Source organism: Castor canadensis, chromosome 5 (genome assembly GCF_047511655.1).
Source record: "Castor canadensis chromosome 5, mCasCan1.hap1v2, whole genome shotgun sequence".
Taxonomy (NCBI): domain Eukaryota; kingdom Metazoa; phylum Chordata; class Mammalia; order Rodentia; family Castoridae; genus Castor; species Castor canadensis.
Window position 1 is genome coordinate 128,485,328 of NC_133390.1, and position 16,851 is coordinate 128,502,178.

The 16,851-nt window shown below is 38.9% G+C and overlaps 1 long non-coding RNA gene across 1 annotated transcript in view; it reads left to right on the forward strand.

Moving 5' to 3' along the window:
• LOC109674755 (uncharacterized) overlaps positions 1-14,555 on the forward strand; it is an 89,569-nt gene extending 75,014 nt beyond the window's left edge. Inside the window, exon 6 of the long non-coding RNA XR_012447758.1 lies at positions 10,908-14,555. This is a non-coding gene — a long non-coding RNA (uncharacterized lncRNA). The remainder of the gene's footprint in view (positions 1-10,907) is intronic.
• Positions 14,556-16,851: the final 2,296 nt, after the last annotated feature.

The window sequence follows — 16,851 nt, forward strand, 5'->3', positions numbered from 1 at the left end:
TGTGATCATATAGTATGCACGGCATAATTTCTATTTTCTTATATTTGCTGAGACTTGCTTTGTGCCCTAGGATATGATCTATTTTGGAGAAGGTTCCATGGGCTGCTGAGAAGAAGGTATATTGTGTAGAGGTTGGATGAAATGTTCTGTAGACATCAACTAGGTCCATTTGATCTATTGCATATTTTAGATCTTGGATTTCTTTATTGATTTTTTGTTTGGATGACCTATCTATTGATGATAATGGAGTGTTAAAGTCTCCCACGACCACTGTGTTGGAGTTAATATATGCTTTTAGGTCTTTCAGGGTATGTTTGATGAAATTGGGTACGTTGACATTGGGTGCATACAGGTTGATAATTATTATTTCCTTTTGATCTATTTTCCCTTTTATTAGTATGGAATGTCCTTCTTTATCTCATTTGATCAATGTAGGTTTGAAGTCTACTTTGTCAGAGATAAGTATTGCTACTCCTGCTTGTTTTCGGGGGCCATTGGCTTGGTAAATCTTCTTCCAGCGTTTCATCCTTAGCCTATGCTTATTTCTGTTGATGAGGTGGGTCTTCTGTAAGCATCAAATTGTTGGATCTTCCTTTTTAATCCATTTTGTCAAACAGTGCCGTTTGATGGGTGAATAAGTCCGTTAACATTAAGCGTTAGTACTGATAGGTATGTGGTGATTCCTGCCATTTAGTTGTCTTAGTTGTTTGAAGGTTTGATTGTGTGTACCTAAGTTGAGGTTACTCTCTACTTTCTTGCTTTTTCTTTTCCTGTGGTTTGGTGCTGCTTGTCTTTTCATGGTTATGTTGGGTTTCACTTTCTGTGTGCAGAATCCCTTGAAGAATCCTTTGTAGTGATGGCTTTTTGGTCACATATTGTTTTAGTTTCTGCTTATCATGGAAGACTTATTGCTCCATCTATTTTGAATGATAGTTTTGCTGGGTAGAGTATCCTGGGGTTGAAGTTGTTTTCATTCAGTGTCCGGAAGATCTCACCTCACGCTATTCTTGCTTTTAATGTTTCTGTTGAGAAGTCTGCTGTGATTTTGATGGGTTTACCTTTGTATGTTACTTGTTTTTTCTCTCTTCCAGCCTTCAATATTCTTTCCTTAGTTTCTGTACTTGTTGTTTTAATGATGATATGTTGTGGGGTAGTTCTATTTTGATCTGGTCTGTTTGGTGTCCTGGAGGCCTCTTGCATCTGTATGGGAATATCTTTCTCTAATTTTGGGAAATTATCTGTTATTATTTTGTTAAATATGTTACGCATACCCTTTGCTTGCACCTCTTCTCCTTCTTCAATGCCCATGATTCTCAAGTTTGGTCTTTTGATGGAGTCGGTGAGTTCTTGCATTTTCTTTTCACAGGTCTTGAGTTGTTTAATTAATAGTTCTTCGGTTTTTCCTTTAATTACCATTTCATCTTCAAGTTCTGAGATTCTGTCTTCTGTTTGTTCTATTTTGCTGGATTGGCCTTCTGTTTTATTTTGCAGCCATATCCTGGCTGTTTTCCTCTTTAATGTTGTCTATTTTGGTCCTGAGTTCACTTATCTGTTTATTCATCGTGTTCTCTCTTTCACTTTGGTGTTTTATATAGTGCTTCTATGGTTTCCTTTATTTCTTCTTTGCTTTTCAAAGTCTCTATTTTTGTTGTCTTGGAATTTCTTGAGTGTCTCCTCTACATTTTGGTTGACCCTATCCAGTATCATCTCTATAAAATTCTCATTGAGTACCTGCAGTATGTCTTCTTTTAAATTATTCTTGTGGGCTTCATTGGGTCCTTTGGCATAGTTTATCTTCATTTTGTTGGAGTCTGGATCTGAGTACCTGTTTTCTTCATTACCCTCTGGTTCCTGTACTAATGTTTTGCTGTGGGGAAACTGGTTTCCCTGTTTTTTCTGTCTTCCCGTCATTGTCTTTGGTGTTGTTACTGTCCCTGTACTGTGTGCAATTAAGTATTTTATAGCTTGTAATAATAACAATGGTAATATTTAGAATGGAAGGGTGAGCTGAGATGGAAAGCAAGAAGTTAAAGAAATAGGAAAAACAAATACAGAGACTGGAGGGAGAAAACAGAAAAGGTATCAGACAAGAAGGTTTCAAAGGTATAAACAGGGAGCTTTAGCGTACTAATCGACCATAAGCTGAACAGACATTAGAGAGACAGAGAGAGGATTGAAAATCAAAAATAAAAAAATAAAGATAGGAATAAAAATAAAAAATAAGTAAATGAAAGAAAAATCTATTTATAAAAATGTATTAAAATAAAATGAAAAAATAGAAAATTTAAAAAAACCAAAAGTCTCCAAGTTCAAATGCAATGAAGTTTCATTCTTAATAATTTGGGTGTCTGTCTCAGTCTCCAATCCTGGAGATGGTGCCTCAGATGTTGTTCTGTAGTTGTCTCATCAAAGGGGATGCATGAAGTAGAACAAAACTACACACACACGCACAAAAAAACTCTCACCAAGTTTCCCAAGTTCAAATGCAATACAATTTCCATAAGTTTTTCCATTTGCAGGTGTAATTCGGTTGTTCTCTCATCAAAGGTAGGGAGACAAAGAAAAAAAAAAAGAGTCTGGAGACAGTTCTGAGAATGGTATCTGCAACTGTGGCTTGCCTGCCTGCTGCTGTCAGCCTGCTGTTGCTGGAGGCATTATTTATGGAGATCTCAGGGGTGAGCTTAGCACTCACCTGGCTCTGCAGGCTTTGTTTGCTCAGATTTCTCCTGTGTGTGAGCCTCTGGTACAAGCTTTCCCCTTTCCATGCACTGGGAAAGATGACACTGCATCCATGTTCTCAGGCCTGCGTGTTTATTTACAGTTCATGTGGGAGGTGGTTCTTCCCCCCTCTCCTGTGCAGTTCTCCTCCCACCTCCGCTTTCACAAGCTTTCCTGCTCCTGATTACTGGGCGGTGCTGCTGCTCCTGCCAGCTGCCATGTTTGTTTACAGCTCACGTGGGAAGTGGGTCTTCCCTCCTCTCCTGTGGAGTTTTCCTTCCTCTGCCACTCTCACAAGCTTTCCCGCTCCTGGTTGCTGGGTGTGCGCCCCCGCTCCCGCCAGAGGCTCTCCAGCCAGACCGGCTTGTTTATTTACAGTCCAGGGAAGGATTCCCTTCCCCCAATCTTTGGCACTCAGTGTGCCCTACCCTCTTTCCTGCATGTCTTTATTGTTCTTATTGCTTATTACTCAGTTTCTCTTTATTCCCCGGGGGGAAGGTCAGTCTGTCCAGGGGGCTATGCTGCTCTGGCCCAGGCTTGTCTGTGGGAGTACTGCAGTACCACAAAGCTCACCTGGTCAGCGTCTTCCCAAGCCATCTGGGTGCCGGCGACTGGCCGCCTGGGGGCCCTCCTGTTTTCTCCGTTTAACGTGAAGTGGAGATTCTCTGCGCCATTTGGAGGTGTGGAGGGGTCAAAGTTATGCCTCTTCTCAGTGATTATGTCTGCAAAGTGTGTCTCTAGTGTCTCTCCAAGATTTCACTATAGGAGGCTCGCTTTCTGCTTCCTCCCTCTAGCCGCCATCTTGCTACCACCTGATTTAGATGACCTTCACACTGCATCTTTCACAGGTCTGTCTTCCACATGACATGGATCCTGTGGCACATTTCACCATCTGATTTCTCTGGAGGCCCCAGTGATGAGTATGTGGTCTGGCATCTTAATAAAAATGGATTGGACTGAACTGTGGATCCCTGACACATGCTTTAGTACACACAGAGTTGGGATTCAATATTTGTGTCCTGAGTTGAACTAATCTTTCTCCCATCTCCCTCTTTTCATTAGCAATGGCAGGGAGGAGATGAAACTTGAGCTTTCCCTTTCCCGGGGAGGACAGGTTCTTTACTCTTTTTCTACTATGAGAGGTTAGAAGTGGGGACCACAAGGAGGCATAGGAGCTTGTCAGGAATACATAGTACACTCACATATAGATGTACACAGGTAGATGTACACATGTGTACACAAAAATGCACATAAATAGATGGACAAGCAGAAAGAAAAGGGAGAGAAGGACTGCAACAGATGACTGAGGGAGGCTGGACCTAGAACAAAGTGAAAGACAGATTGACAGAGGAATGAATCAAAGGGAAGGAAAAAAGAAAAGATGAACACAATGAAGATTAGAAGATAGGAAGAAGGACAAGAAGAATTAAGGCCAAATAATGTGCTAATTGGAAAATACAGTGAGTGGAAACCCCTGGTAAAAGGTTCACCATCTCTCAGAGGAGCAAAAATGGAGATTACACCTACTTCTACAAGCTATCAGTCTTTTCTCCCATGGCTGGTGCAAAGGCAAAGGTGCACATGGCAGTGGTAATGGGTGAGGAGGGTGAAAGGACTGCCAGCATGTGTCTTGAATCATGTGAATGAGGCACACATTCACTACCATTGATTGTCTGGTGGCACCTCCTTTGATGGTGAGTGGTGTGTGGTATTTGCTGGGTCCTTTCAATGTCATCTTTTAGAGGGACAAGTGTGGAAGGCACAGGTCAGAGTGATGCAGTGGTTCCCACATGCATGCCTTTGGCCTTGTCCTGTTGGATTTCAGTGTCTCATGAAAGAATAATGAGCCACATCAATTTTTAAAGCTGCCTAATGCTCCTCTCAGTTCATCTGCCTAAAGGTTTGCAAAGTAGGCAGCACGGTTCCCTGGGAGAAGGCTAGGAGACATTACCTAGTGTCAGGTCTGTTGCTGCTCTGACTGTTAGTGTCTTAGATAGTTCCTTGGTGGGTACCACAGTGCTGGGAAGGGAAGAGGAGACAGAGGGCAGATGCTGAGAGAACAGCATTTTATAGGAATTGCCTTCCTCCTGAGTGCTTAGGTAGGCCAGATTTGGGAGTTTAGGGAGAATTTCTTTGGTTAAAGTTTTACCACTGATATTTCCTTCCCTAAACATGTTTGATATCCTATCTGCCAGTTATTAAGCTATTGTCTCTCAGCTCCAAGTCCATCACCCTCCATTCTGTCTAGTGATGCTGAGACTGCAAACCACATTTTGGCCTTGCCAACTGGCTCCCTTTTATGCTTTGCCAGTAGGGGGCACAAGAGGGAGAGGGGATTTGCTCCTGGTTTCCAGGATGTTCTTGTGAGCATGCTTCAGCAATGCTTCCTCTCCCCAGAAGAGCCAGTTCCTTCCCATAGCAGCAACTAAATATAGATGGGAGGTTTTCCAATGGTCACAGAGTCTATCTCACTGGAGACACTAGCACCAGCCAGCTGTCACCTCCATATCACAGGTCAGGGGGGCTTCTCTCTAAAATTTTAGTGTTGTATTAATTCAAATATCCTTCCAACCTCAGGGCTTATAAAGGATGACCAACTTGTCATGGTTTTCTTGGGACTTTCCAGGGTTTGGAAGACTGAAGTCCAATGTCCTGGCAATCTCTCAGTCCCAGGCAGATAAGAAAGGTCAGTTACTTTAGAGTGAGAGCTGCTTCTTGCAGTTGCTACCTCCCTCACCTAGTTCACAATTTTATATCATGATGACAGTGATTAATTTTGATAAATTCTGGTAAATTTTCTCTGTCAAATGTTTGGTATGACTTTTGCTTCCTGACTGAATGTCTACATGTCCTCATTTCTAATTCTTAGGAAGTGTGTTAAGTCAGAGAGCACCCATTATTTGTGGGCAAAATCTAAATATTCCAGAAAGGAATCCTACTTGGTTTTATTGCTGTCATTTTGGTCACTACTGTATGCTCATGGCAATAACAACATCTCACGGGTGTTTTGTATCTCACATTGCACACCACAGCCAGCCCCTCCTTTCACCAGTACTCATGGAAGCTTTGGGAGGTAAGTACTACTATCTGTACTTGAATGACTTCGGAGAGGGAGAGTGACTTGCCCACAGTCACATCACTGGTCAGATACTAAGTTTGACATTCACTTAAAAAAATTCCGATTCTTCCCCCTTCACCTTGCAGTTTTCTTGAGTGGAATTCAGTTATAGGCAAGAAGCATTCTCTTTTTCATTGATACTTCTTTTTTTATTTTTCATTTATTATTGTTGTATGGGGGAATGTTGTGACATTTATAAATGTTCTTACAATATATCATGGTTGAATTCACCCCCTCCATCATTCTTCCTTATCCACCTTTCCCCCATTCCAGGATAACTTCAACAGGTCTCATTTTTCTTTTTCCATGCATGAATTCATAGTATTTCCACCACACTCACCCTCCTACACTCTTTGCTCATATCCTCCCCCGCCCACTGGTACTAACTTACAGACTGGACCTGCTTTACCTTCCTGTTCTCTGATTTTGAAAAAAAAGAATTTTTGTTTGTTTAAGATAGCTATACAGGGATTTTCATTGGCCTGCCTCCTCCAACCTCTACCCCAAGTCTTTGTTCTTTGTCCAGTTTCACTGGATAAAATGGAGACAGGAAATTAGGCTCCTTAGGTCTTATGCCTTCTGCTGGACAGCTCCTGCTCCTTAATGTTGGCAAGTCTCACATTTCCAGTGGATTTACATTTCAGCTAAAAGCTTTCTAGAACCTTGGCCTTAGACCTGGTTCTCTTAAAAGGCATTTCCCATAATACTCAAATTTTATTACTACCATAAAACAATCTATATTAAATAACTGGATCACTTCATATTCAGAAAACACCCCAATCTGGACTGCTGTATTTGGATAGCAATTAAAGTATTCCTGTAAATGATGTTGCTAGGTGGCATTGAGTGGTCTGTCTGGAAGATGGAGACCGGGAGTGCACTGAGAAGACACCTGCAGATATCTGCCTGAGTACCATCTAGCACCATCTGGGAGATACACAGATCGCAAAACCATGTCTGATGCTCTCTGTACATGTCTGATGCTTATACATGTCTTGGAGGCTGGCAGCTCTTAGAGCCTATGTTCCCACTGAATTCCATGACCTTTGATGCCACTCTCAGTTTAGGGAAGAGGGAAAGAAAGGTACTTGCTTGTTTCTAGATAGCACATTTTATTTATCCTGGGGAAATGAGACAGGAATGGAATGTTGTCAGGATTTGAAAACATTTATTTAAATTTGGTGCACTTAAATCCAAAGTCAGGTAATGAATTTTGTTCATCAATAAAGTGTCAATCTCCTTGATGAGCTTATGCAACTAAAGCTGAAAACAAAACAAAACAAAACAAAAAAAACATAAAATTACCATGGTGATGGCTAATCGTGCTGAATCTGCATATGTTAGCTCACAGTAACACAAATAACACTTCTGAAGGCTAACGTTCTAAGATACAGAAAGTATTGTTCTGTTTTAAAATGTTGTGAAAAATCACATTCTGCTCTGATTAAAGCAGCATTAGAAATATTAACAAATTCAATATTGTCCAATGATGAATAGAAAAGCATCATTTAAGAATTGGGTTAGGAATACTGTGTTGGTGCCTGGAATATGGTTGGTATGCTCTGTATGAGGTAGAATTTTGAAATGACATGTTGGTCTTTGGTGTCCTCCTATCTTCCTTTTAGCAGTGTTTTGTTTTTTTCTTTGGTGTTCTCTTTTCAGACCCAAATGTTTCTTCTGTTACTGGCACTGTGTCAAGAAGTACAGGGAGAACAAAGAGAGACAGTACCTGTAAGAAGAAATACTGGGCTGAAAGGCATGATCGTGCTCTGTAGGATTTAATAGCAGCCAACCTTGGGCAAACAGTTTACCTCTGCAAACTTAATTTCCTCATATGCAAAATGGGGAGAATATTTGCCTCAAATAAGAGTGGATACATAGCATCCAGAACATAGCAGGTGCTTAATGTCAATGGCATTAGTTAGAGAGACCAGGACAGTGTACATGAAATATAACAAAGTCAGAAAGACACTTCATGATGTGTTGAACTGTGGTTTGGACTCTTAAGTTCTACAGAAGTTCAGAAAAGGAGATTGGGCTTCCTGAATAAGGTGAAGTACAGCAATGGGGTGGCTCATGAAAAGCAGGTGTGGAGACAGAAATAGCCTCCTTAGTGGGGATAGGGGAGAATTAGATGATTTGCCTGAAAGATACAGTGACTAGTATTGGGATCACATCATGGAGGGTCACAAAATTTAGGCACAGCAGTATAGGATGTGGTGGGTCTACTTATCAAGCAAGCTCAGTCTCCAAATGTCCTTAGGAAATTGCATATATTCCAAATTCTTTTAAATTATTGTGTGATGTACTTGTTTTTCTGAATCCATTTCAATTTTCTTTCTGTTCTCTTTTTCCAAATTACACTCTCATCTTCACCTTATGGTGTGCTGTTTACTTCAAAGTGCAATTAGAGGACTGTCCCAAAAAGCAAATGGAGCCCATCTTGCCAACTCTACTAGCAAAATGCATTATATTTGCTTAAGTATGACTCAGATTTAGAATGACTTGGAAAGGAAAGGACAACAGAGTTTGGGTGGTGACAGCACTATCCATTACCTGGCTGGGAGTTGGGATCAAGAGCCGGTGGAATTATTTGAGCAAGGATGAACCATGAAGTAAACAGCGATTCAAGATTAATAACAATTGCTCATGCCTGGGTTGTGAACAAGTGTTTAGAATGCTCTCACAGCTAGTAACTCATGCAATTCTTAGGACAACCCTATGAAGTCTTTAAATAAAATGTTAGCCCTATTTTACACATGAGAGAGGTGAAATGGAAAGAATGTGCTTACCCAGCTTTACACAGCAAGTAAATGGTGGAGTTAAGTGAATGCTCAGCTTGTTATTTTCACCCATCAAACATCTCTCTGTGTTTACTTTTGCTGACCTCCTGGCCCACTTGCCTTGTCAAAGTGATAAATCAGAGGATATTGAATTGGGATTCAATAGTTAGGAACCAGTTAGGAGATGATTTTGGCAAACCAGATATCAGGGGAAGAAGGACTCCTGGTCTCAAGCTTTCACTCTCTCATGTGACCTCTATGGCATTGTTTCTCAGTCTCCTTTCTTTCATCTACTCTTCAGGTTATGTTTGACCATTGTCTCTGATCTTGTCCTTCTCATGCTCACATGGGTGATGCCACTTTCCACTACAACTTTATCATCAGTTCTGAGTTCACATCTCCAGTCCTCACTAATCTCTTAAGAACAAGCTTGGTCTCAGGAATCATGTATTGTCTTCTATTTCTCCTCCATCCTGAATCCTAAATTTTGGCTCCTTGACAAATCCTTGTTTTTTCAAATTTCTCTCATGAAAAATCAAAACAAATATGCTCTTCCCCAAATTTTCTTTAAACAATTGTCCCTCTGCAACTGTAGCCTGATTTCTTCTCTTCCCTTTCCATATGAACTTTTCGGAGCATTTTTTTGTGTACTCTGTCTTCATTTTCTACCTCCTTTCTACTCTTCGCAACCCACCCTAATATGGCTTCTGTCCCTCTCACCCACCATAGTAGCTCTTTCTAGGAGCTGGAGTGACCCCAATATTGCTAAATCCAGTGATGTTTTCTGCACTTACCTTATGAGACTTTTTAGCAGAGATCAACACAGTGAACCACTGTATTACTCTTAGGATAGTTTTACCTTGGCTCTGGGATACCACAGTCTCCTGGTGGTATCTCCTGATGGTTCCAGTCTCCTGGAACCTCTCTCTGGAGGTTCCTCTGTTTCCTTTGCTCATCTTCCAGTGACAAGTGATTAAATGTTTCCATTCTATGCCTTATTTTCTTACTCTATATACAATTATTGAGTGATTTTCTTAAGTTTTCAATGACCAACTGGATGAAGGCAACACTCACACTTACAAATCTTGGCAACACATTGCTTCTGATCTTCAGATTTGCACAGTCTCTTAAATTTTGTTCCTCAGACATAACACGTCTATGACTTAATTCATACTATTCCATTTCAATTTGGTGCTCCTATTATATTCTCTGTCCTAGTGAATTGTCCCTCGATAAGCTTAGTTCAGAACCTCTGCATGTCTTCTTTGACAACTCCTGTCATATAATATCGTCTCATCCTACCACCATGAACTTCTACCCGCTTTGCCGTTTCTACTACTACAAGCTCATAGTTGTCTCTTGCCTAATATGAAATAGTATCCCAATTGTATTTTTGTGGTTCACTTTTTTCCTCGGGTTCCTTTTTATACCAGATTTGTGTGATTTTTTCATCTCATTCTCTGCTTAATGTCCTTCAATATCTCAAAGCACTCTTGGAGTAGGTCAAAGTCTCTAGGAAGCCCCTTTCCCGACCATCATTCAACTCCTGATCTCCTCTGCAATCTTGCTCTGTTCTAACTCTGGTAATAAACCTTATGCAACCTGGCCTATTCTCCCAGGACAGCAGAAGGCCAGTAAGCAGTCTGAAGAAAGTTTGTAATTTGGTGGTCTCCAAACTGTAAGCTAAACTAAACCATCTGGGCACTGTTCCCATACTCATGCTTACAAACTTCTGAAGTGAAACAGGTAGGATAAACTCTGCCTAAATAAAAGTTAATCAGGTTTTATTCTAAGTTAAAAAAAAAAAACTATTGTAGACTTCCCAGGGTTTTTAATATTGTAGTAGATTCCAAACCTGGAAGTGTGTATTGTGTGTAACACTTACCACATTTATTTCATGGTGTAACTCTGTCCCCTACTTTTTTTTTTTGTAGAATACCTTACAAAGCTGTCATTAATGAGACACAGATATAATCATGCTGTAGTTAAGTTCAACAAGTATTTGTTAATCACTGTTCATGTACATAACACTTTGATAAGTATTGCAGGAGATGAGATAGCACTTGTCTGCTAGTTAGGATCCTTTCATTCATAAAAGAGTAAAGACCTAATTTTAACTAGCTTAAGTAAAAAAAAAACAAACAAAAAAACCAAAAAAACGGACTCCACTGACCAAGGTGTGGGTTGGCTTAGGTGTAGCATGATCAAGGTGTTCAAATTACAGTTTTTTTTTTCAAATTACAGTTTTGAATCTCCCCATTTATTGTCTTTTTTTGTCTAATTGTTAGGAGATTCTATCACTGGAATGGAAAGTTACATAAAATGCATTGAGAAAAGCAGTGGGGAATTATATCTGTGAGGAAGTAGAAAGACGATTGGGCAGAGGAAGAAACTGATGTGCCTCTGTTGACCCTACAGCGAGCTCTGGAACCTTCAAAAATTGTTCCCAAGTTGAAGCGAAGAGTTTATTATGCCTTGTTGACTCTCGGCTGCTCCCTGGAAGGAGCATAACTTTGGTGACTATGTCCTTGTGGTAAAGAGCAATTCCTGGTGAGAGCATCATCAGCCAGCACTTCCAATGTCTGAGGAAATGAGTATGCTGACCTGAGGAGGAGAACTAGATGACTACCACAGGATCTGCTTCAATCAATCAACATGGGCCTGCAGTTCTAGCCTGAACCTTTTCCTCACTGTTTCAGAAGGAGAGATACTTTCTTTTTAAGTGATATTTGTGGCAGAGTGCTTTTGTTATTCACCCTGGGTTTCTACTTTCCCTCTATGGGGGAAGTGGAAATCATGTGGCTGACAGATCCACCATATGTGGGCAGGGGCAGTCCCCACAGACATTTTTGTCTGTTACACAGACAAAAGAGGTAATCAGTGTCAATACAGCCTTTAAAACTGTATTATACCAGAGATATGACACACATCCACAAATGGTGAGATATAATAGAGAAGAGTTTATGGCAAACACTTCTAAAAACTGTGACCTGAGGTCACTTGGTCTTATTTTATAGGTGAGGATGGGGAAGGGAAACTTGTTTCTGATTTATATTTGCACTTATTGCTAAATCTATATTTTCTAACACTGTAATTCTGAAGATGACTCTATATACCATAGTGTGGGCTAGTTTTGTTGCAATATTTTTAGAAAAGATAAGATAAAAGATTATATAAGTTGGAATCACTTCCAACCTAATGTATATAGAAATACTTTTCTTGAACATTATTCTCTAAGTCTGTTCATTGTTCATCTAAAGATTTATAATGTTTCATTAATAATGCAGTATTTGCTCATGTTCATTGAAGAGTTATTTTTTCCAGACACTCCATTATGTACTTGATATGCATCATTCAACTTATCTTTACCACAGCCCTGATGTTAATACCATTAGTGTTTCCATTTTACAGAAAAGAGAACTTGAGGTGAAATGAAGTAATTTTTCAAATGTCTCACAAGCATTGTGAGACTTGGCTCCAGAACCTGTTTCTTACTTTCTCTGCTATGTTGCTGTACTTCTAAGTTAACATTTTTTTGTTAAGTCTTTTCAAAACACATTCTTATTCTAGTTGGAAGCTTGATCCCTTGAATCTTTTTATTTCATTTTATTTTCATTAGCATATTATTGTTGTACTGGGGGTACATTGTGACATTTACAAAAGGGCTTAAAATATATTAGTTAAACTCACCCCTTCCATCATTCTCCTTTATCCTCCTTTCCCCCTTAGAACATTTTCAACAGATCTCATTTTCCATTTTCATGCAAGTGTACATAATATTTCCACCATATTCACTCTCCTTCATCCTTTCCTTCTGTCCTTCCCCCTCCCACTGGTACCAACCCTCAGATAGAACCTGTTTTTACTTTCCTGTCCTTCGTTTTTGAAAAAAAGACATTTTTGTTTGTTTAAGATGGCTATACAGGGAGTTTCATTATGACATTTCCATGTATATATGTATTATATCCAAATTGGCTCATCCCTTCATTTTTCTCCTTTCTGCCTTAGTCTCCTTCTTATGATGATTTCATCAGGTTTAAATATTCTATATTCATCCTTGTATAGGAAGTACATAAACTGTTTTCACCTTTTTAACTTCTTTCTTTTGCCCTTTCCCTCCCATTAGTTCTCTCCCCTTAGCGTGACCTATTTTTCATTCTTGTCCTTCTTTGTTTAGGTGTCTGTTCATTGTTCAGTGGGATTTTTGTCTTGGTATTGTACCTGTACATGCATTGTGCTTACATCAATGTAACCTCCCCATCCACTGCACTTCCTTACTCTTTCCCCCATATTCTGTGTTGCTTAACAGTTTTCAGTGTGTTTCATTGAGTCTTGTTTCTACAACATGTGATGTATTTCACTATTATTCACTTTCTTTCCTTCTTTCCCTCCTCCCATGGTCTCCTCTGCCAGCCCCACTTTGGGTATAGGTTCTATATAGGTTTGTATGCATATATAATATTGCTTGTATTTGTATAGGGTCTATATTCCACATATGAGAGACAACATGCAGACTATGGCCTCCTGAGCCTGGCTAATATCACTTCAGATGATGTTCTACAGTTCCATCCATTTACTGGCAAACAACAAAATTTCATTCTTCTTTGTGGCTGAATAAAATTCCATTGTATACAGGAACCACACTTTCTTAATCCATTTGTCAGTAGTGAGCCATCTTGGCTGTTTCCATAGCTTAGCTATTGTGAATAGTGCTGCAATAAACATGGGTGTGCAGGTGCCTTTGTTGTAACCTGAGTCACATTCCTTTGGATATATCCCTAGGAGTGGTATTGCTGGATCATATGGCAGTGCTATTTTAGTTTATTTTATTTGAGGAGCCTCCATACTTTTTTCCTTAGTGGTTGTACTAATTTACATTCTTGCAGTGTATGAGGGCTCCTTTTCCCCCATATCCTCACCAACATTTGTTGTTGTTTGTGTTCTTGATGATACCATTCTAACAGAAGTGAGGTGGAATCTTAATGCGGTTTTGACTTGCATTTCCTTTATGGCAAGGCCAATCCCTTCAACCTTATTTGGTGAATAAAAGAATTTCAGGCTGAATTTGTAATGAAATGAAGATGTAAAATTGCAGCTGATCTCTTTTTCTATTGAGAAACTGCATCCTTAATGTTTTAAAATTAAAATAGACTGTGCAAATAATATTGCCACAGCATGACAATTAAGAGAGATTAAGTTAATCCTCACTATACTATCCTATCAGCTCCTTTTCTCTTTTGTTTCCTCACAGGCCTGGTACACATCTTATTTTTACTTATTTGCACGCATTCCAGAGCAATTAGATTGAATCATATGAAAATTTCAATTTTTGGCCATTTTGTACAAAAATGATAATTTGATCTGGCCCAAATTAATATTTTTGGCTTTAATTAATACTTAATGTTCACATTTTCTATGTTGCTATGTAGACATCATACTTGCTACTTTAACGAATGTCTAATGTTCCATCAAGTAAAAGACCTATTCTGTTTGGTATCTCTAGTTTTTTTAACGATTGTAAGTTAAAAAACACACAGATATTTTCCTCTTTTTAGGGGTTACTTCTTTAGGATAACTTCCCCGTGACTACATCACTGGATCTAAGAAAATTAATATTTTATGGTTTTGAATATGTATAGCTAAGATGCTTTGCAAACATGATCAGTCAACAGTATACAAATGCACAAACTAAATCAGAACCTGGCTAGCCTTGAGTCTTATCATTATTTTTGCTAATATAATAGGTGGGAAATGATACTTAATGAGTATTTTAATTTGTTTATCTTTGATCACAGCAAGGTGGAACATTTTTGCATATGTTTGTTTACTAAACTCACTTCCTTCTGCATAATCAGATCCTATTCTTTCCTCATACATCTATTAAGCATCTTATTTTTATATGATAATTGTGCATCTTATATAATACAGACCAATTTATCTTTTTTAGAGGCATTTTAATGTCATGTTTTTCTTTTAAAACATTTCTTTTCATATTTTATAAGTTAAAAATAGATTTTATAGAATTAAATTGAATTTTTTCTTAATAATTAAAGCTTAGAAGGTTTTAATTCTTGCATACATAAAACATAATTTTATTATTTATCATATTTCATTTAAAAATATTTACTTTCTTGATCATACCAAATTTACTTTGATTTGTGCTATAAGCTGAAGATATAAACTAATTTTTAAAAAATTGCTAACCAATAAAGAAAATGCAAATTAAAACCACACTAAGATTCCACCTCACCCCTGTTAGAATAGCCATCATTAGCAACACCACGAACAACAGGTGTTGGCGAGGATGCGGGGAAAAAGGAACCTTCTTACACTGTTGGTGGGAATGTAAACTAGTACAAACACTCTGGAAAAATATTTGGAGGCTACTTAAAAAGCTAAACATTGATCTACCATCTGATCCAGCAATACCACTCTTGGGGATATACCCAAAAGACTGTGACACAGGTTACTTCAGAGGCACCTGCACACCCATGTTTATTGCGGCACTATTCACAATAGCCAAGTTATGGAAACAGCCAAGATGCCCCACCACTGACGTATGGATTAAGAAAATGTGGTATCTATACACAATGGAATTTTATGCAGCCATGAAGAAGAACGAAATGTTATCATTCGCTGGTAAATGGATGGAATTGGAGAACATCATTCTGAGTGAGGTTAGTCTGGCCCAAAAGACCAAAAATCGTATGTTCTCCCTCATATGTGGACATTAGATCAAGGGCAAACACAACAATGGGATTGGACTTTGAGCACATGATAAAAGTGAGCACACACAAGGGAGGGGTGAGGATAGGTAAGACACCTAAAAAAGTAGCTCGCATTTGTTGCCCTTAACGCAGAGAAACTTTTAAAGCAACTGAGGCCAATAGGAGAAGGGGACCAGGAACTAGAGAAAAGGTTAGATCAAGAAGAACTAACCTAGAAGGTAACACAGATGCACAGGAAATTAATGTGCGTCAACTCCCTGTATAGCTATCCTTATCTCAACCAGCAAAACCCCTTGTTCCTTCCTATTATTGCTTATACTCTCTCTACAACAAAATTAGAGATAAGGGCAAAATAGTTTATGCTGGGTATTGAGGGGGTTGGGAGAGGTAGAGGGCAGAGTTGGTGGTAAGGGAGGGGGTGGGGGCAGGGGGGAGAAATGACCCAAGCCTTGTATGCACATATGAATAATAAAACAACAAAAAAATTAAAAATTGCTAACCAGATATCCTCAAACAACTTCTAAAATAAATTTTTCTTCCTTCACTGATATTTTCTGTAAGAGTAAAATCATTTAATATGATAGAGTCTATTTCTGGCTCATTTATTTACTTCCACATTTTTTATGATACTAGGATGCTAACCTTTAATGCTTTTCAATCTGAGAACATTTTGAAATATTTTCTCTTCTTTGGATAATTTCATGATTTTTTCAATTTCATAATTTAGTTAGGTTTAAAAATAGGGTATTGTCTTTTGCTGCTGTAAAATAAAACCACAAACATGTCTTAAAACCGCACCAGTTTTTGCCTTATCATTCTTTGGGTTAGAAATATGAAGTGGCCTTACTTGGCTAGCAGCAAGGTGTCAGTAGGATTTGTGTTCGCGTGTGGAGGATGAGGGGTGAATCCATTTCCTTGTCCTTTCCAGCCTCCAGAGTGTCCCACATTTCTTGGTTCGTGGGCCCTTCCTCTGTCTTCAAAGGCAGCAATGCTGCATCTTTTTGACCATTTTTGTCAGAGAGCACAGCCTGGAAAGACTCTCTGATTTTAAGGACCCATGTAACTAGGCTAGGCATACCCAGAACATCCAGACTAATCCTCCCACTGTATGATCTTCACTCTTCATCATATCTGCAAAGTCATTTTGCCACTTAAAGTAACATATTCATAGATTCTGAGGATTAAGATATGGACATATTTGGAGGACCATTAATCTGCTGACCACAAATAGCATTGAGACTTTATTTGAAATTTTGTTAAAAGATCTTGGCAGCATTGGAATTTATGCAATATTTCATTTTCCTATCTATCAGCAAGGTGTAGTTCAATCTTCATTGTGTCACCTGGTGACGTTTTGAGATCTACCTTCATAGTTTTAGAGGTATGATCGCATTAATTCTTCTCCTTAAACTTCCTTTAGTTGTGTGTTGTCATTCTTAATGGGACTTTTCTTTGCCCATTTTCTTACCCAGAATGATTTTCTAATAAGTTCTTGCTTGATGTC